At 43.8% G+C, this 18,451-nt stretch overlaps 1 long non-coding RNA gene across 1 annotated transcript in view; it reads left to right on the top strand.

Annotated features, from left to right (window-relative positions):
* Positions 1 to 2,037: 2,037 nt before the first annotated feature.
* LOC126473467 (uncharacterized) overlaps positions 2,038 to 18,451 on the top strand; it is a 190,898-nt gene continuing 174,484 nt past the window's right edge. The window contains exon 1 of the long non-coding RNA XR_007586468.1: positions 2,038 to 2,118. This is a non-coding gene — a long non-coding RNA (uncharacterized LOC126473467). The remainder of the gene's footprint in view (positions 2,119 to 18,451) is intronic.

Here is an 18,451-nt window from a genome sequence, read left to right as displayed (position 1 = left end):
GTCGCCAAATAGAACGCTTGCAAAAAATCTGTCATCGTTCGGTAATTTATCTTGTGCCCAGTGGCAGAACCGTACACGACGTTCAGAGTCGTCGCCATGCAATTCCTGGTGCATAGTAATATGGTACGGGTGCAATCGATGTTGATGTAGCATTCTCAACACCGACGTTTTTGAGATTCCAGATTCCCGCGCAATTTGTCTGCTACTGATGTGAGGATTAGTCGCGACAGCAGCTGAAACACCTACTTGGGCATCATCATTTGTTGCAGGTCGTGGTTGACGTTTCACATGTGGCTGAACACTTCCTGTTTCCTTAAATAACGTAACTATCCAGCGAACGGTCAGGACACTTGGATGATGTCGTCCAGGATACCAAGCAGCATACTTATGACACGCCCGTTGGGTATTTTGATCACAGTAGCAATACATCAGCACGATATTGAGCTTTCCCGCAATTGGCAAACGGTCCATTCTAACCCGGGTAATGTATCACGAAGCGAATACCGTCCACGGTGGCGGAATCTTACGTGATACCACGTACTTATACGTTTGTGACTATTACAGCGCCATCTATCACAGAGCGAAAAAAGTAGTCCAACTAAAACATTCATATTTCTTTACGTACTACACGAATATGTAATAAAAATGGGGGTTCCTATTAAAAAAAACGCAGTTGATATCCGTTTGATCTGTGGCAGCGCCATCTAGCGCGCCAACCATAGCGCCATCTGGTTTTCCCCTTCAAACTAGACGAGTTTCGTTCTTTGTAGTTTTTCGTTTGATGCATATTTCGTTGATATTTGGCCCGGTCACGATCAATGGACCACCTCTCAAAGTATGATAGGAGCTGAAGAATTTGTGGGACAAAAGTTGCACGGTACAACAGGGGCCGTAATATGACGTTGGGTGTTTGTTGCTAGGTGGAGTCGCGTCGGAGATATGAAGGTCAATCTTTTTTTAAAAAAAAAAATGGGATGCTATAGTTGGGTAGTATTTTCTTATAGCGACTATCGAGACGAATCCGGTGATGTGTAGCAGTAAGGTCTTTGAAGGTCAACGGTTAAAAAGATGGCATGAACATCCATTTACAGAATGTGTTCGAAGTGATGACCATTGGTCTCAATGCAGTGCTGCAATCTTTTCGTCATGGATTGAAGCCGGCCGGAGTGGCCGTGCGGTTCTAGGTGCTACAGTCTGGAGCCGAACGACCGCTACGGTCGCAGGTTCGAATCCTGCCTCGGGCATGGATGTGTGTGATGTCCTTAGGTTAGTTAGGTTTAATTAGTTCTAAGTTCTAGGCGACTGATGACCTCAGAAGTTAAGTCGCATAGTGCTCAGAGCCGTTTGAACCATGGATTGAGTGGTATTCGTTGTCATTTCGGCTCTTATCGAAGGACATGCTCTGACAATTCTCTCTCGCATATCTTCAAGTGTCGTTGGAACAATGTCTTTAAGAATTCCCACAAGAGAAAATCCATAGGCGTCATGTCTGGCGAACGAGCCGGTCACGACACATCTTCTCCGCGTCCAATCCAACGATTTCAGAATTGCCTCTGCAACTCTTTTCTAGCCGTCAGTGAAAAATGTGCCTGACACCCATCGTGTTGAGGACTCCTGTAAGGGTTGAATGGGTTGATTTGGTGGAGGAGACCAAACAGCGAGGTTATCGGTCGCATCAGATTAGAGGAGGATGGGAAAGGAAGTCGGCCGAGCCCTTTCAAAGGAACCACCCCGGCATTTGCCTGAACCGATTTAGGGAAATCACGGAAACCCTAAATCAGGATGGCCGGACGCTGGATTGAACCGTTGTCCTCCCGAATGCGAGTCCAGTGTGCTAACCTCTGCGCCACCTCGCTCGGTTCCTATAAGGACTGACGCGCGTCTGTAGAAGTGCCGGAGAAGTGGGGATGCGCTGGAAGACGCGGGAGAAGCGGCCGCCAGCTGCGCGCCTTGCCGGACAATTGAATGCGGCGGCGTCCGTGGCCCGCGGTGTCGCGACGCCGGCCGCCGCCACCCCCCACACACTGCACGGTGCCTGCCAGTACTGCTACCGCCGCACAGCGAGCTGCCACTGTCCGCCTAGCCTCCGCTGTATAGAGCCTGTGCAGCTCTCGCTCCGTAAGTATGACCTCCTTCTCTCTCTATGTCTGCTACTGTGCCTCAGCCGTATGAAGAAAAATCTCCCTGATGCAACACTATTCTGTATACAGCTTGTTACCGCTCTGTTACCAGCTTTACATCTACGTATACAGGGTGGTCCACTGATAGTGACCGGGCCAAATATCTCACGAAACAAGCGTCAAACGAAAAAACTACAAAGTATGAAACTTGTGTAGCTTGAAGGCGGAAACCAGATGGCGCTATGGTTGACCCGCTAGATGGCGCTGCCATAGGTCAAACGGATATCAACTACGCTTTTTTTAAAAAAAATAGGAGCCCCCATTTTTTATTACATATTCGTGCAGTACGTAAAGAAATATGAATGTTTTACATGAACCACTTTTTACACTTTGTGATAGATGGCGCTGTAATAGTCACAAACGTATAAGTACGTGGTATCACGTAACATTCCGCCAGTGTGGACGGTATTTGCTTCTTGATACATTACCCGTCTTAAAATGGACCGTTTACCAATTGCGGAAAAGGTCGATGTCGTGTTGATGTATGGTTATTGTGATCAAAATGCCCAACGGGCGTGTGCTATGTATGCTGCTCAGTATCCTGGACGACATCATGCAAGTGTCAGGACCGTTCGCCGGACAGTTATGTTATTTAAGGAAACAGGAAGTGTTCAGCCACATGTGAAACGTCAACAAATGATGATGCCCATGTAGGTGTTTTAGCTGCTGTCGCAGCTAACCCGCACATCAGTAGTAGACAAATTGCGCGAGCATCGGGAATCTCAAAAACTTCTGTGTTGAGAATGCTACATCAACATCGATTGCACCCGTACCATATTTCTATGCACCAGGAATTGCATGCCGACGACTTTGAACGTCGTGTACAGTTCTGCCACTGGGGACAAGAGAAATTACGGGACGATGACAGATCTTTTGCACGCGTTCTATTTAGCGACGAAGCGTCATTCACTAACAGCGGTAACGTAAACTGGCATAATATGCACTATTGGACAACGGAAAATCCACGATGGCTGCGACAAGTGGAACATCAGCGACCTTGGCGGGTTAATGCATGGTGCGGCATTATGGGAGGAAAGATAATTCGCCCCCATTTTATCGATGGCAATCTAAATGGTGTAATGTATGCTGATTTCCTACGTAATGTTCTACCGATGTTACTACAAGATGTTTCACTGCATGACAGAATGGCGATGTACTTCCAACATGGCTCGCGTACAGTTGAAGCGGTATTGAATAGCATATTTCATGACAGGTGGATTGGTAGTCGAAGCACCATACCATGGCCCGCACGTTCACCGGATCTGACGTCTCCGGATTTCTTTCTGTGGGGAAAGTTGAAGGGTATTTGCTATCGTGATCCACCGACAACGCCTGACAACATGCGTCAGCGCATTGTCAACGCATGTGCGAACATTACGGAGGGCGAACTACTCGCTGTTCAGAGGAATCTCTTTACACGTACTGCCAAATGCATTCAGGTTGACGGACATCATTTTGAGCATTTATTGCATTAATGTTGTATTTACAGGTATTCACGGTGTAACAGCATGCGTTCTCAGAAATGATCAGTTCACAAAGGTACATGTATCACATTGGAGCAACTGAAATAAAATGTTCAAACGTCCCTACGTTTTATATTTTAATTTAAAAAACCTACCTGTTACCAACTGTTCGTCTAAAATTGTGAGCCATATGTTTGTGACTATTACAGTGCCATCTATCACAAAGCGAAAAAAGTGGTCTAAGTAAAACATTCATATTTCTTTACGTAATACACGAATATGTAATAAAAATGGGGGTTGTAATTAAAAAAAACGCAGTTGATATCCGTTTCACCTATGGCAGCGCCATCTAGCGGCCCAACCATAGCGCCATCTGGTTTCCGCCTTCAATCTAGACAAGTTTCGTTCTTCGTAGTTTTTTCATTTGACGCTTATTCCGTGAGATATTTGGCCCGGTCATGATCAATCGACCACCCTGTATACTCACGACCGGTTCTAGAACACTTTTTCACAGAAGCAACTTTTCATTTGACGACCCCTTCCCCTCCCTTTCCCTCGTGCTGTTTCACCGGTGCTACGTTTCGTCACTACCTGCGATACGCACTATATGCAAATTTTCCACTTGAGCGCTTCTGGCCCCCCTCTCAGCATGACGACCTAATTAGCTCCTTGTGTCACCAGGGCCTTAAACCAGTGCTCTGTAAGCTCCGGAAGCGGAGGATACTTCGTAGTCGAGAATACCTTGTAACAACATTACAAATTTCCTATCGTATTCCATTAGCATATCGTGTCAGACTGAAATGAAATGACAGTGTACCTGTACTTGCCTACATACGGGCACAAAACTGTCAAGATTTGTTTTGCTGCCAGGCTCGAATTCTTCTCCTGTGCCAACCTTTTCATCTCAGAGTGGCTTGCAACCTGTACCCGCAGTTGTTTGCTGGATGTACTCCACTCTGTTTTCCTTTATAGTTTTTACTGTTTACACATCCCTCTAGTACTGTGGAAGTAATTCCGTGATATCTGAACAGATGCCCTACCGACCTATCTTGAATTTAGTCACACACTTGAATCTTTTTTTTTTTTTTACTTCCGTCATTGACACTTCGATGTATAGATTGCACAGCAAGGGTGAAAGACAACATCCGTCTCTTACACCCTTCTTTAAACCGAGCACTTTGTTCTCGATCTTCCAGTCTCATTGTTCACTTTTGGTTCTCGTACTTATTCATCTTCCCTACGTTCCCTAGAATTTCAAACATCTTCCACCATTTTACATTGTCGATAGCTTTTTCAGATCGACAAATATTATGAATGTGTCTTGACATTTCTTTAGTCTTGCTTCCATTATCAGTCGTAAAGTCTGAAGTCCCCTCTGGTGCATGACCTTTACATAGCCAAACTGGTCGCCATCTAACAAATCCCTACATGACAAAAGTACGCTTGTCGCAGCAGGCACTTCCGCATGGCGATCCTCGATTACTAGCGCTACAAACCATCAATGAATGGTTTCTAGCCAATTTTTTTCACGAATCTTTGATAAATTGGCCACGTGCGACTAAGACTCGCAAACTGAGGGTTTCGTACAAATTTTATTTTATATATACATGTGGTTCATCCATCCGGGGAATCGAGAATGTCAACGATTTTTGCCTGGTGTCGATATAGATACCGTCAAAGTATTGGCCTCGGGAATTCTGAGACAGTATTAAAATCTCAATAGAAGATCCTCATACTAGACCGGACATACAAAAAGAAGCGAGCAGGGGACTTCAGTTTATATATACACGGTGTTACAAAAAGGTACGGCCAAACTTTCAGGAAACATTCCTCACACACAAATAAAGAAACGATGTCACGTGGTGACCGGAAACGCTTAATTTCTATGTTAGAGCTCATTTTAGTTTCGTCCACCTACGCTCAATGGAGCACGTTATCATGATTTCATACAGGATACTCTACCTGTGCTGCTAGAACATGTGCCTTTGCAAGTACGACACAAGATGTGGTTCATGCACGATGGAGCTCCTGCAAATTTCAGTCGAAGTGTTCGTACGCTTCTCAACAACAGATTTGGTGACCGATGGATTGGTAGACGCGGACCAATTCCATGGCCTCCACGCTCTCCTGACCTCAACCCTCTTGACTTTCATTTATGGCGGCATTTGAATGCTCTTGTCTACGCAACCCCGGTACCAAATGTAGAGACTCTTCGTGCTCGTATTGTGGATGGCTGTGATACAATACGCCATTCTCCAGGGCTGCATCAGCGCATCAGGGATTCCATGCGACGGAGGGTGGATGCCCTCGCTAACGGAGGACATTTTGAACATTTCCTGCAACAAAGTGTTTGAAGTCACGCTGGTACGTTCTGTTGCTGTGTGTTTCCGTTCCATGATTAGTGTGATTTGAAGAGAAGTAGTAGAATGAGCTCTAACATGGAAAGTAAGCGTTTCCGGACACATGTACACCTAACATCTTTTCTTTATTTGTGTGTGAGGAATGTTTCCTGAAAGTTTGGCCGCACCTTTTTGTAACACCCTGTTTAGAAAGAGAACGTTTAATAAAATATTTGTATTTACCTACTAAAACAGGCTACAGCAACGCATTATGTTGTAGTGAAACATGGATTATGGGAGAACATACATTTTTATCTCTGTTATGCTTTTGACGGTAGATGAATGCATTGATGTTCAAACAGAAAAAAAATTTTTTTTTTCAAGCAATTCAATTACAATTTAACAAGTTTCAGATTTCCTACTTTACTTGTACTGTGAAACCTCCCTTCTCGACGAATTTCATGATTCTAGGTCAACGGAACGCACGCTATAGATTCTGATTAGTGAGTTTTGGAGCATGAAAATACACTCCTGGAAATTGAAATAAGAACACCGTGAATTCATTGTCCCAGGAAGGGGAAACTTTATTGACACATTCCTGGGGTCAGATACATCACACGATCACACTGACAGAACCACAGGCACATTGACACAGGCAACAGAGCATGCACAATGTCGGCACTAGTACAGTGTATATCCACCTTTCGCAGCAATGCAGGCTGCTATTCTCCCATGGAGACGATTGTAGAGATGCTGGATGTAGTCCTGTGGAACGGCTTGCCATGCCATTTCCACCTGGAGCCTCAGTTGGACCAGCGTTCGTGCTGGACGTACAGACCGCGTGAGACGAAGCTTCATCCAGTCCCAAACATGCTCAACGGGGGACAGATCCGGAGATCTTGCTGGCCAGGGTAGTTGACTTACACCTTCTAGAGCACGTTGGGTGGCACGGGATACATGCGGACGTGCATTGTCCTGTTGGAACAGCAAGTTCTCTTGCCGGTCTAGGAATGGTAGAAGGATGGGTTCGATGACGGTTTGGATGTACCATGCACTATTCAGTGGCCCCTCGACGATCACCAGTGGTGTACGGCCCGTGTAGGAGATCGCTCCCCACACCATGATGCCGGGCGTTGGCCCTGTGTGCCTCGGTCGTATGCAGTCCTGATTGTGGCGCTCACCTGTACGGCGCCAAACACGCATACGACCATCATTGGCACCAAGGCAGAAGCGACTCTCATCGCTGAAGACGACACGTCTCCATTCGTCCCTCCATTCACGCCTGTAGCGACACCACTGGAGGCGGGCTGCACGATGTTGGGGCGTGAGCGGAAGACGGCCTAACGGTGTGCGGGACCGTAGCCCAGCTTCATGGAGACGGTTGCGAATGGTCCTCGCCGATACCCCAGGAGCAACAGTGTCCCTAATTTGCTGGGAAGTGGTGGTGCGGTCCCCTACGGCACTGCGTAGGATCCTACGGTCTTGGCGTGCATCCGTGCGTCGCTGCGGTCCGGTCCCAGGTCGACGGGCACGTGCACCTTCCGCCGACCACTGGCGACAACATCGATGTACTGTGGGGACCTCACGCCCCACGTGTTGAGCAATTCGGCGGTATGTCCACCCGGCCTCCCGCATGCCCACTATACGCCCTCGCTCAAAGTCCGTCAACTGCACATACGGTTCACGTCCACGCTGTCGCGGCATGCTACCAGTGTTAAAGACTGCGATGGAGCTCCGTATGCCACGGCAAACTGGCTGACACTGACGGCGGCGGTGCACAAATGCTGCGCAGCTAGCGCCATTCGACGGCCAACACCGCGGTTCCTGGTGTGTCCGCTGTGCCGTGCGTGTGATCATTGCTTGTACAGCCCTCTCGCAGTGTCCGGAGCAAGTATGGTGGGTCTGACACACCGGTGTCAATGTGTTCTTTTTTCCATTTCCAGGAGTGTATGTGCTATAAATGACCTTATTTTTTTACTGCATTGACTTACAAGTTTAAAATTTTTACACTGCCAAGGAGCTGTAGATCTTAGTATGTGACATCAATTTGAACTTGATACTCTAATCTGTTCCAGAAAAAAAAAAAGTTTCTTAACAGATGGACAGACAGACGGCCAACAAAGCGAATCTGTAAGGATTCCATTTTTACACATTGAGGCACGAAATCCTAAAAAGCCACTGTATTCAGTTTAGAAGAGCTTTTACTTCAGTATATGCCTAAAAGAATACGACAATCAGATAGAAGAATTTGGCAATCTTAAATTCTTCAGATTGCAGTACTATAATAAATTCAACTAGGAGGAGCATACCACAGAACTACTGAAGCATGTGGAATTCAAATGTTTTCAGACATATGTGACATAAAAATAAAAAAAAGGTAGCATTATTTGCTCAATTTCACCCGGGATCATTTATAGTGCAACTCATGAAGCCAAGGTAAAATTCTTCGAGTCCAAATAATTTTTTATGTGAACTCAGAAACGTCGTTCCTTTGCAAATGCAAAAAAAGACAGAATTTGAGATTCCCATTATCACAATAACATGCAACTTGTCTGACGAATCATTACCAGTTGCAGGGTTGGGAACTAAATGTGTGTGATTTGAAAATGGAGGGGAAGTCATGTTTTGAGACCCGCAAGTACTGTCAACGGGGTACACTATAGCCTGCCAGAACTACCTCTAGCACTAGCAGTGTTGATGAGTAATTTTTTGATGTTAGTTGTCTTACAACTATACATTATTTATGATAGTTTTTCACCTGGTGTCATTGTTTTGAAATAGAATTCATTTGCAGCCCTTCCCCGCCTTCAACAGTCACATTTCCATGCCAACAGAATCTAGCACCATCAATGGTCAATGGTTGTGAGACAACTTGTGACAAACCACAGTCCTCTTTCACCAATGGCTAATTTTATGTCATAATTTTTGCACATTTACAATCTCATAAAAATTTAAAGTATACATGAGAACACATTAAAGACATTAATACAATATTCCACATAAAGGAGCTTCATCAACTGACAGAATCCTCTTCAGCAAAGAGAAAAAAATTCTAGGTCGAAAACATAAAATTAGTTTTCATCTAGATAAACACTGTCTGTTATCTTAAATCAGTTTTCTGAAAATATCTCTGCAGAGATTTTGTGAATATGTGCCTCACTTTACCACAGGTTGATGATGATGCTAGTTCCAAGTTCGAAGAGCTGAGGACACTAACTACTGCTTCTCAATATAGTTATTCCTTAATGAAGTTTTTCATGAAGATACATCTGTTTTTCAAACCAACTGCTCAGTTCGTGGAATCATTACTAAAAGTAATAATAATAATAATAATCTTCGCAAGGGTTTAAGGTCACTTGCTTTGGTGAAGAATCGTGTCCATTATTCGAGAACAAACATTTTTAATAACTTGTCAGCAGCAAGAAAAGTTTAATTATTAATATATTTCACTTTAGGAGGAGCCTAAACGATTTATTGGTGGGCACCTCCTTCTGTTCCACTGACGAATTTCTTGGAAGAACTGACTCACGTGTATATGTTATTAATAATGTAAGATAACGCGAGTATCAACTGACAATATGACTTCTGTACAAATCATTGCACTAATGTGATCAATGTAAACAAGTGCTATAAAATAATTTTCCTGATTGGTGATGCGTGGTTACAGTAGCCTAACAATTATCAAACGCGCCCCAGTGTATTGAATATTCACTTGTTTCGTGACAAGTTTGTTAGTACCTTTTAAATGAAAATATGTTTAAGATTTTTGAGTTGGTACACATCCAAGACGACCATTTCACATCGTATCTGTCGGCGCACACTAGCATATCTTTTTTTATCCTTTGAAAATATTTATTGCGTATTCTTGTTATTCTTATTTTCTTACATGTTTTATATCCACATGAGTACTCTGCAGTCCGCGTTTAAGTGCCTAACAGAGCGTTCATCGAACCACGTTCACTTTATTTTTCTACCGATCCATCCTCGAACAGCGCACTGGGAAACCGAACACTTAAATATTACCGTGCGAGCTCTGATCTCTCTTATTTTGCTACAATGATCGTTTTTGCCTGTGTTGGTGCGTGCAAAGAAATATTTTCGCATTCGATTGTGAACGTTGGAGATTTAAATTTCGTTAAAAGAAGAGAAAAACACCTTTGTTTTAACGACTGCCACCCCGGCTCGCGAACTATAAACGTGACACTCTCTCCCCTGTTTCGCGATAATGCCAAACGAGGTGACCTCCTTTGAACTTTTTCGATGTCTTCCCTCAATCCTATCTGTTGAGAATCGCATACTGCACAGCAATACTCTAGCAAAGGGCGGACAATGTAGTGTATTCTGTGTTTTTAGCACACGTGTTGCATCTTCTAAATATTTTGTCAATAAAAATCAGTCTTTGCTTTGCCTGTTGCACAACGTTATCTATACAATCGTCCCAATCTAATTTGTTCCTAATTGTAATTCCTAGATGTTTAGTTGAACTGCCAGTCTTTAGATTTTTGTGATTTATTGTGTCACCGAAGTCTAACAGTTCTCTTTTAGTATGTGTATGACCTCACACATTTCAACATTTAAGATCAATTAACACTTTTCTTACCGAAGTCTGAATCATTTTGCAATTGGTTTTGATATTCTGATTAGTAGACCGTAAATGGCAGCATCATCTGCAAACAACCTAAGACGGCTGCTCAGACTGTCTCGTAAATCATGTCTCTAAATTTCTGACAGCAGAGGGCCTAACAGCACTTCCTGAGGAACTCCAGATATTACTTCTGTTTTACTCGATGACTTTCCGTCAGTTACTACGAACTGTGACCTCTCCAACAGGAAATCACGAACAGGAAATCACGAACCCAGTCGAACAGTTAAGGCGATACTCCATTGGCACGCAGTCTGATTAGAAAGCGTTAGTGAGGAACAGTTTCAAAAGCCTTATGGTAATCTAAAAAATATGTAGTCCCTGTAAGAATAAAGAGTTAGTTTTGTCATACAAGAGCGATACTTTCTCAATCTGTGCTCTCTGTCAGTAGGCCGTTTTCTTCGAGTTAATTCACAATATTCGACCGCAGTATACGTTCCAAAATCCTAGTGCAAATCGACGTCGGTGACCTGTGTAACTTTCCATTCCTTGGGTACGCATCTCTCACTGAAAGATACACATATTTTATGTCTCTTTATTAGCAATTTGTTATACTCTTTGTAAGGTAACTGGGCACTTATTAGGTTAGGTAACATTTTTCTTGCGATATGGGTATTGGGTATTGTAGAGATTGTAGAGACCTTTCTTTAATTCGTTACACGAGCTGTTGTCCTCGCAGCTTTTCGATTACTGGTGCACAAACTTACGGCGGATATCAGCGGATCAAGGCCCATGGCACTTTGTACTCATGCCGGCGCTGGGGTTGAATGGTGCCTATTAGTCTGACCGGGGGTATTTCGCACCTTAAGTGATCCACTTTGGTAAAGTGCTTCGTGGCATAGTCCGTTATTTTTCCGTGCAGATACTTCTCCCTTAGGGCTTCGTGTAGCTCCCTGGCTGTCGTCCATCGGGGAGCCCCTAGCGTCCACCGTAGGCACCTGTTCTGTATGGGCTGGAGTGCGCTATATTAGTATCACACGTGGCCCCCCACGCTGCACATCCGTAGAGGAGTTTTGGCTTACTGTCGATCTATGAATTGGTACTTGGTGTTGGTGTTAAGATGAGTATTAGTGCGTGCGCCACCTTCATGGCGTCCATTTTGCGTTGCTGTGTGTATATTGTGAAGGGACTTATCCAGAATAACCCCTAGACACTTCATCGAGTGGGACCAAGGGATAGGTTGCCCTAGCACCCTTAGTGAGTAACGTAGTACCGGTAGCTTCTTCTTAGTAAAGAGCACTGCAGCACTCTTCGTGGCGTTGAGTCTTATTTTGTTGAACTGCGCTCGCTCTTCCATGAGATCTATTTGGCGTTGAACCCTATTTATCAGCTGGTCCAAGTTGGGGCCCGACGTGACAAAGGCAGTATTATCGGCAAATAAACAGCAGGTCACCAGAGGAATCTCTGGTAGGTCATTTATAGATACACTGAACAGCAGTGGTGAGATAATTGATCCCTGCGGGATACATGCTTCTGGTGTTTTGCCCGATGAACGTTTGGCATCCACATAGAAGTTTCTTCCCTGTAGAAAACTATCTACCAGTTTCACGCAACAATCTGTTGTCCCAAGCATATTGCAACAAACGGTGTATTTCTATCGCTGCTCGTTTAGTTTGTATTGCCGTTTCAAATATACCGGTCATTTTTTAAACACCCTGTAGCTGCATACTACAGAACCACTGTGCACTGAGGTAAGAAAAGTCATGGGCTATCGATAGGCACATGTACAGATGGCGGTACTATCGCAAACACAAGTATAAAAGGGCAGTGCATTGGCAGAGTGAATTGGCGGAGCTGTCATTTGTACGCATGTGATTTATGTGAAAAGTTTTCCAACCTGATTGTGGCATCACGATTGGAATTAACAGACTCTGAAAGCGGAACAGTAGCTCGAGCAAGACGCATGGAACATTCCATTTCGGAAATCGTCAGGTAGTTCAATATTCTGAAATTCCCCCGTGTCAAGAGCGTGCCGAGAATACCGAACTTAAAACATTACCTCTCGCCAGGAACAACGCAGTGGCCGGCGTCGTTTGCTTAGAGTTGTCAGTGGTAACAGACAAGCGACACTTCGTGCCATAGCCGCAGAAATCCATGTAGGTCGTACGACGAACGAAATTTGGTGTTAATGAGCTTGCAGAAGACCACTGTCGTGAGAACCTCTGCTAACAGTACGACATGTCCTGCAGCGCCTCTCCTGAGCTCGTGACCATATCGGTTGGACCCTACACGAACGGAAAACCGTGGCCTGGTCACATGAGTCCCGATTTCAGTTGGTGAGAGATGACGGTAGGGTTCGAGTGTGGTACAGACCCCAAGAAGCCCTGGACCCAAGCTGTCGACAAGGCACTGTCCAAGCTGGTGGTGACTCCATAATAGTGTGGGCTGTGTTTACATGGAATAAACTGGGTCCCCTGGTCCAACTGAAACTGTGGTTGACTGGAAATGGTTATGATCGGCTACGTGGAGACCGTTTGCAGCTACTCACGAACTTCTTGTTCCCAAACAACGATGGCATTTTTATGGATCACAATGTGCTATGTCAGTGGGTCACGATTGTTTGCGAGTTGTTTGAAAAACATTTTGGACAATTCGAGCGAAGATCACACAGGTCGCCCGACATTTAAGGGACATAATCGAGAGGTCAGTTCGTGACAAAATCCTGCAACGGCAGCACTTTCTCAATTATTGACATAGGCAGCATGGCTCAATATTTCTGCAGGGGACTTCTAACGACTCGTCGCTGTCATGTCACGTCGACTTGGTGTCCTACGCCGGGAAAAAGGTCGTCCGACACGACATCCCAGGACTTTTGCCACCTCGGTTCCCAGTGGGCGGGGAACTGAGCTGGTGATTTTCTGCCTTTTTCACCTGCGTACTGATGGAAGGAACAATTTCCCACCCCTTCAGTACATGCCCTAATCTATCTTGTCATATTTTCCTGATCCCTACGCATCATTCACGATGCTGGCTGCAGAACTGTTTTATACTCTTCCCCGAGTATAGGCGCTCTGATTTTATCTAACCTGATTTCACGATCACAATCAGTAAAATGAAAATTACTATCACACACGCTGTGAGACTACTTGGATTTCCTGGTTGGTTGTGACAGGGATTCTCCTCCAAAGTGTGAACTCCTTTATTACCATAGAACCTCCTTCTCATTTCCACGTCGTGCCACAGTTTGTGCGTGGAAATGCGTGAATAAGATCCTGTTACAAGACAAGTGGCAGCTGCGAAATGTAATACAAACAAACTGTTAAACAAGAGCTAGAAAAGAGTGAAAATAAGTTCTGCTGACGGTCTTGTCAAAGTCCAAATAGTGAAGCTCCACATTTAGGAACGCGCCATGGTGATGGTTGTAGCGATCAGCACCGTAAAACGTTTGTTACGAGTCAACAAAAGTGCATTTTTTATTACTTTAAGGGCGCAGAACACCAACAGACCACCAAATAAAGTATCCTGCTATGACACACAAATGCAGTCTCACTTACTCACATGCTGTTCCAGTCTCTAACTGATTCATATGGTAACGAAACTACTCATCAATGTGCGCTGTCGCACATGGATAGAACTCAGCCAGTACTGTGCAGTCACCGTGGCAGTCACGTCATTTATGAAAATGCAGTCAAGAATGAAGTCCTGTCCCACAGTTTTTAGCAGGCTTGCGTCAGTATATACGAGTATATAGAGTCTATGACTGCATATCGATTGTTAACCTTTTAAGTTATAAAATGTTTTAAGTAGCATGGCAATGAAATACATGCCGATCGTACGCTTTGGATTTAGTAATGAATAAAACTGCGTTATTTGTTACGGATTTCTAGATCCAACATGATTTATTGAGTGGTAATGATTCATGTCAATCAATCAGGAGCACAAAGCTTGAAAAATCTGTAGGAAATTAGCAATATCAAATTCTGTAGGTTAACATATGGCCTCAGGAGGAAGATACCAGGGGAAGTCAAAAAATAAAGGGACTTTTGAGAAAAGGAACATTTATTCAAATTATAGAAAACTGAAACACACTATTTTTCTCCATAACCTCCCTGCCCTTCAACGCACTTTGCCTAGCGTTTTTCAAGTTTCTATATTCCGTCGTAAAAAAGGTTTTTGTTGCACCTGTAACCAATTTTGCGCCACACAAGTGACTTCTGCTTCGGTTGAAAATCTTTACCTGAGCGCTTCCTTCAATGATCCAAACATACGGAAAACGCTTGAAGCCAGGTCTGGACTGTACGGCAGGCGTTCCAGCAATTCGAATGCCAACTCCTTTATTGCATCGGCTGTCCTTTTGGCAGAATGTGGCCGAGCGTTATCTTCCTGCCGGATGTCTCCTTTACTCAGTTTCCCGCGACGTTTGGATCTAATCACAAGTTTCAGTTTAGTTCGCATCACAACACAGTAGTTCTCACTGCTCACAATTTCACCTCTTGGGGTGAAATGAACACCTTCCATGTCCCAAAATAGCGTTAGCATAATGTTACCAGCTGATGGTTGATGTTAAAATTTCTTAACTTCGGGTTATGATTGGTGTTTCCAAATCATACTCGCAGCCGTACTTTCCGGTTCGTCAAGATGCACACACGTTTCGTCTAAAGTAACGATTTGCTGTAAGAGTCCATCTCCTTCGCGATGGGCCAAATATTTACGAGAGGTGTCCACCCTTTGCACCTTGCGCTGCGCTGACAATTCTTTCGGTACCCACCTTGCACACACTTTCCGAAAATTTAGCCTGCCGTACAAGATGGAAGACGCTGAACCAACGTAAAATACTGGCGATTTCATTCACAGCGATTCGTCTGTTTTCCATCCCCATACCATCAACGACTTGCAGATTGTCCTCAGTTGCTGACGCCGATGACCCGCCCGATCTTCCCTCGTCACACAGAGAAGTTCTTCACTGTCTGAAGCGCTCTATCCATTCGTACAACTTGTTTCGCGATAAACAGCTGTCACCATACTGCGCTTACATTCGATGAATAATTTCTGCAGGTTTAACGCCATCCGTAAATAAAAAGCGAATCACTGTCCACATTTTCTCTTTGGTGTGAACCGGCAACGAAACTGCCAAGTTTTCACGGTCTGCCACAATACAACGACTAACGCGGGAATAAGAGTGACACGTTGTATAGAATTGTTGCAGACGACAATGCTTCAGCCCTGGACACTAGCACTATTACCAAGCCCTAAGGCAAGGAACTGCAAAAGTTCCTTTATTTTTTTACTTCCTCTGGTATCTCCGAAAGGCCAGGGACTCAGAAACAACTTTAGACGATAATGAGATTTTCACTCTGCAGCGGAGTGTGCGCTGATATGAAACTTCCTGGCTGATTATAACTGTGTGCCGGACCGAAACTCGAACAAGGGACCTTTGTCAAGGGTCCCGAGTTCTAGTCTCGGTCTGGCACACAGTTTTAATCTGCCAGGAACTTTCATATCAGCGCACACTCCGCTGCAGAGTGAAAATCTCAATCTGGAAACATCCCCCAGGCTGTGGCTAACCATGTCTCCGCAATATCCTTTCTTTTAAGAGTGCTAGTTCTGCAAGGTTCGCAGGAGAGCTTCTGTAAAGTTTGGAAGGTAGGAGACGAGGTACTGGCAGAAGTAAAGCTGTGAGGACGGGGCGTGAGTCGTGCTTGGGTAGCTCAGATGGTAGAGCACTTGCCTGCGAAAGGCAAAGGTCCCGAGTTCGAGTCTCGGTCCGGCACACAGTTTTAATCTGCCGAGAAGTTTCAACTTTAGACGATGTATATAAATGCATATTTGTAGCTGTTCTAGTATCAGAGTCAGTTTCACGACTTTCATGAAATACTGCTTCAAGCTCAGGCAAACAGTTCACCCTCCCTGCTGCTTCTGTACCAGACGTTCCACCCACCGGTCCACTTGACACAGTGTCGCCCGCACTGCTATCTGTTACTGCAGTATTTTCTGAAACTGTAGAAAAAGTAGCTACATCATCCGCAGCACAGTCTCAAATTGCGAATCTTCTTCGTGCTCTTCTGTAACCTCTTCTAAGAAATTCATTACACATTCAGCCAGAACTTCATCTGCCTTGAATCTTTGCCATCTCCATGAAGTCATTATTATAGATCTCAGCCAACTGAGGAGCTACTTGATTAAGAAGTGGCGGCTCCGTTCACGAAAACTAACAACGGTTCGGACAGTGGTGTGCTGCCAACATGCCCCTCCGTATCCACATCCGGTGACGCCTAAGGGCAGAGCATGACACGGAAGCCGGTCGGAACCCTCTTGGGACTTCAAGGCCTTTACGGAGGGTATGCTTTTTTCTGTTTTTCTAAGGAAGAATTCACGAGTGTCTGTATGATCCAGCGAACAAAAATGAGTAAATAATATATCTACTACAATCCATTTTCATCATGTCGCGTGATCTATTCACACGTGCACTATCAACAGAAATAATTAATATCATTCATATTTATATTATCTGCAATGTTCATTCTTCATTGGAAGAAGCATTTCGCGGCATATTATCAGTTAAACTGGATGTAACAAGGAACTAAGTTGGTGACCATGTGTTTGCTCGCATGTACGGCGCAGAAGAAACTAGCAGTAAATTTTCTTACAAACGACTCCCGTCTTGATTTTGTACTTCATAATATAGGAAATATTACTACGAATCGAATTTATCATCTTGAGGGTTGAATAACACTTAGGCGGGTTTTTGTTCTGCAGATTCTTTATTTGTATGAACTAGTTTTCGTCTTATTAAGCCATCTCTAAATTACTACTGCCTATATTTTACAAGGAGATTGAGTTCTTACGAAGCAAACATTCTGGACTAAGATACAACGCACTTACATACGAACTTTAGTTGTGGTATTGTCTTTGGAATTGTCAAACGGGTCGTTTGACTTTTTGTTCTGTGAAACTGTTTTTTTAACATAATAAATCAGATGTTATGGTTTGTCATTACCATACACGACAACAATTAGAATTATTTAGAATACACATTATTACAAAATTACAATTTTTTGGTATTTGTTGTGAGCAGTTGCACTGGACACTAATTGTTGGTTGTACAACAGCGATGTTTTCTTTGGGGGTTACATTTTGTTATTAGAAATTTTTTTGACATTACTGTATTAATAAATACCAAATATTACATTGTTACAGTTGTGTTACAGTTAGCGACATAAAAACATAAGTGATATTAGATTATACTGGGGTGGGAATTTGTTTACTATTGGGACACTTTATGTTTAGTAGCAGATGTACTGTATTGTGTAAAGTTTAACAGTGTGATGTGCTCAGTCGCAATTGGTCATTTAGAACCAGCTGTGGATTTAGGACTAAGTGTTTGTTAATTTCAAGTGCTTCTAGTAGACTGAGTTTTTTGCCTTTGTTGGCTATACACCTGTAGCACTTCTGTGTGTGTTATTTATTTGTGTCCTTCTTTGATCACATGTTCAGCAAAGGTGGAGTCTGATTTATTTAATCTCCAGCTGCGTTCATGTTCAGTCAGCCTTGTTGCTATGGCCCAGCCCTTTTGACCAATGTACAGTTTATTGCAGTCAGTGCAGGTTATTTCATAGACCCCACTGTTGCTTAGTTTCTCTAGTCTGTCCTTGCTGTTGAATAGGAGATTAACTGTAGTGCCTGTTACATAAAATGAAGTTTTATAGTTTTGGGATTTCAGTGTTTTGGCTAGTTTTTCTGATAGCTTACCTAGATATGGAATAGTACACCAGTTGGTTTTTGGTGTGATTGTTATTGCAGAGGGTGCATAAATGCAGGGCAAGATTTTCCTTCTTTGTTTATTGTGCACGATTTTTTCAACTAATTCGGGTTATAGCCATTGTTATA

Source organism: Schistocerca serialis, chromosome 4 (genome assembly GCF_023864345.2).
Source record: "Schistocerca serialis cubense isolate TAMUIC-IGC-003099 chromosome 4, iqSchSeri2.2, whole genome shotgun sequence".
NCBI classification, from domain to species: Eukaryota; Metazoa; Arthropoda; class Insecta; order Orthoptera; family Acrididae; genus Schistocerca; species Schistocerca serialis.
The sequence above is the reverse complement of the archived record's forward strand: the minus strand, read 5'-3'. Positions and strand labels throughout refer to the sequence as shown.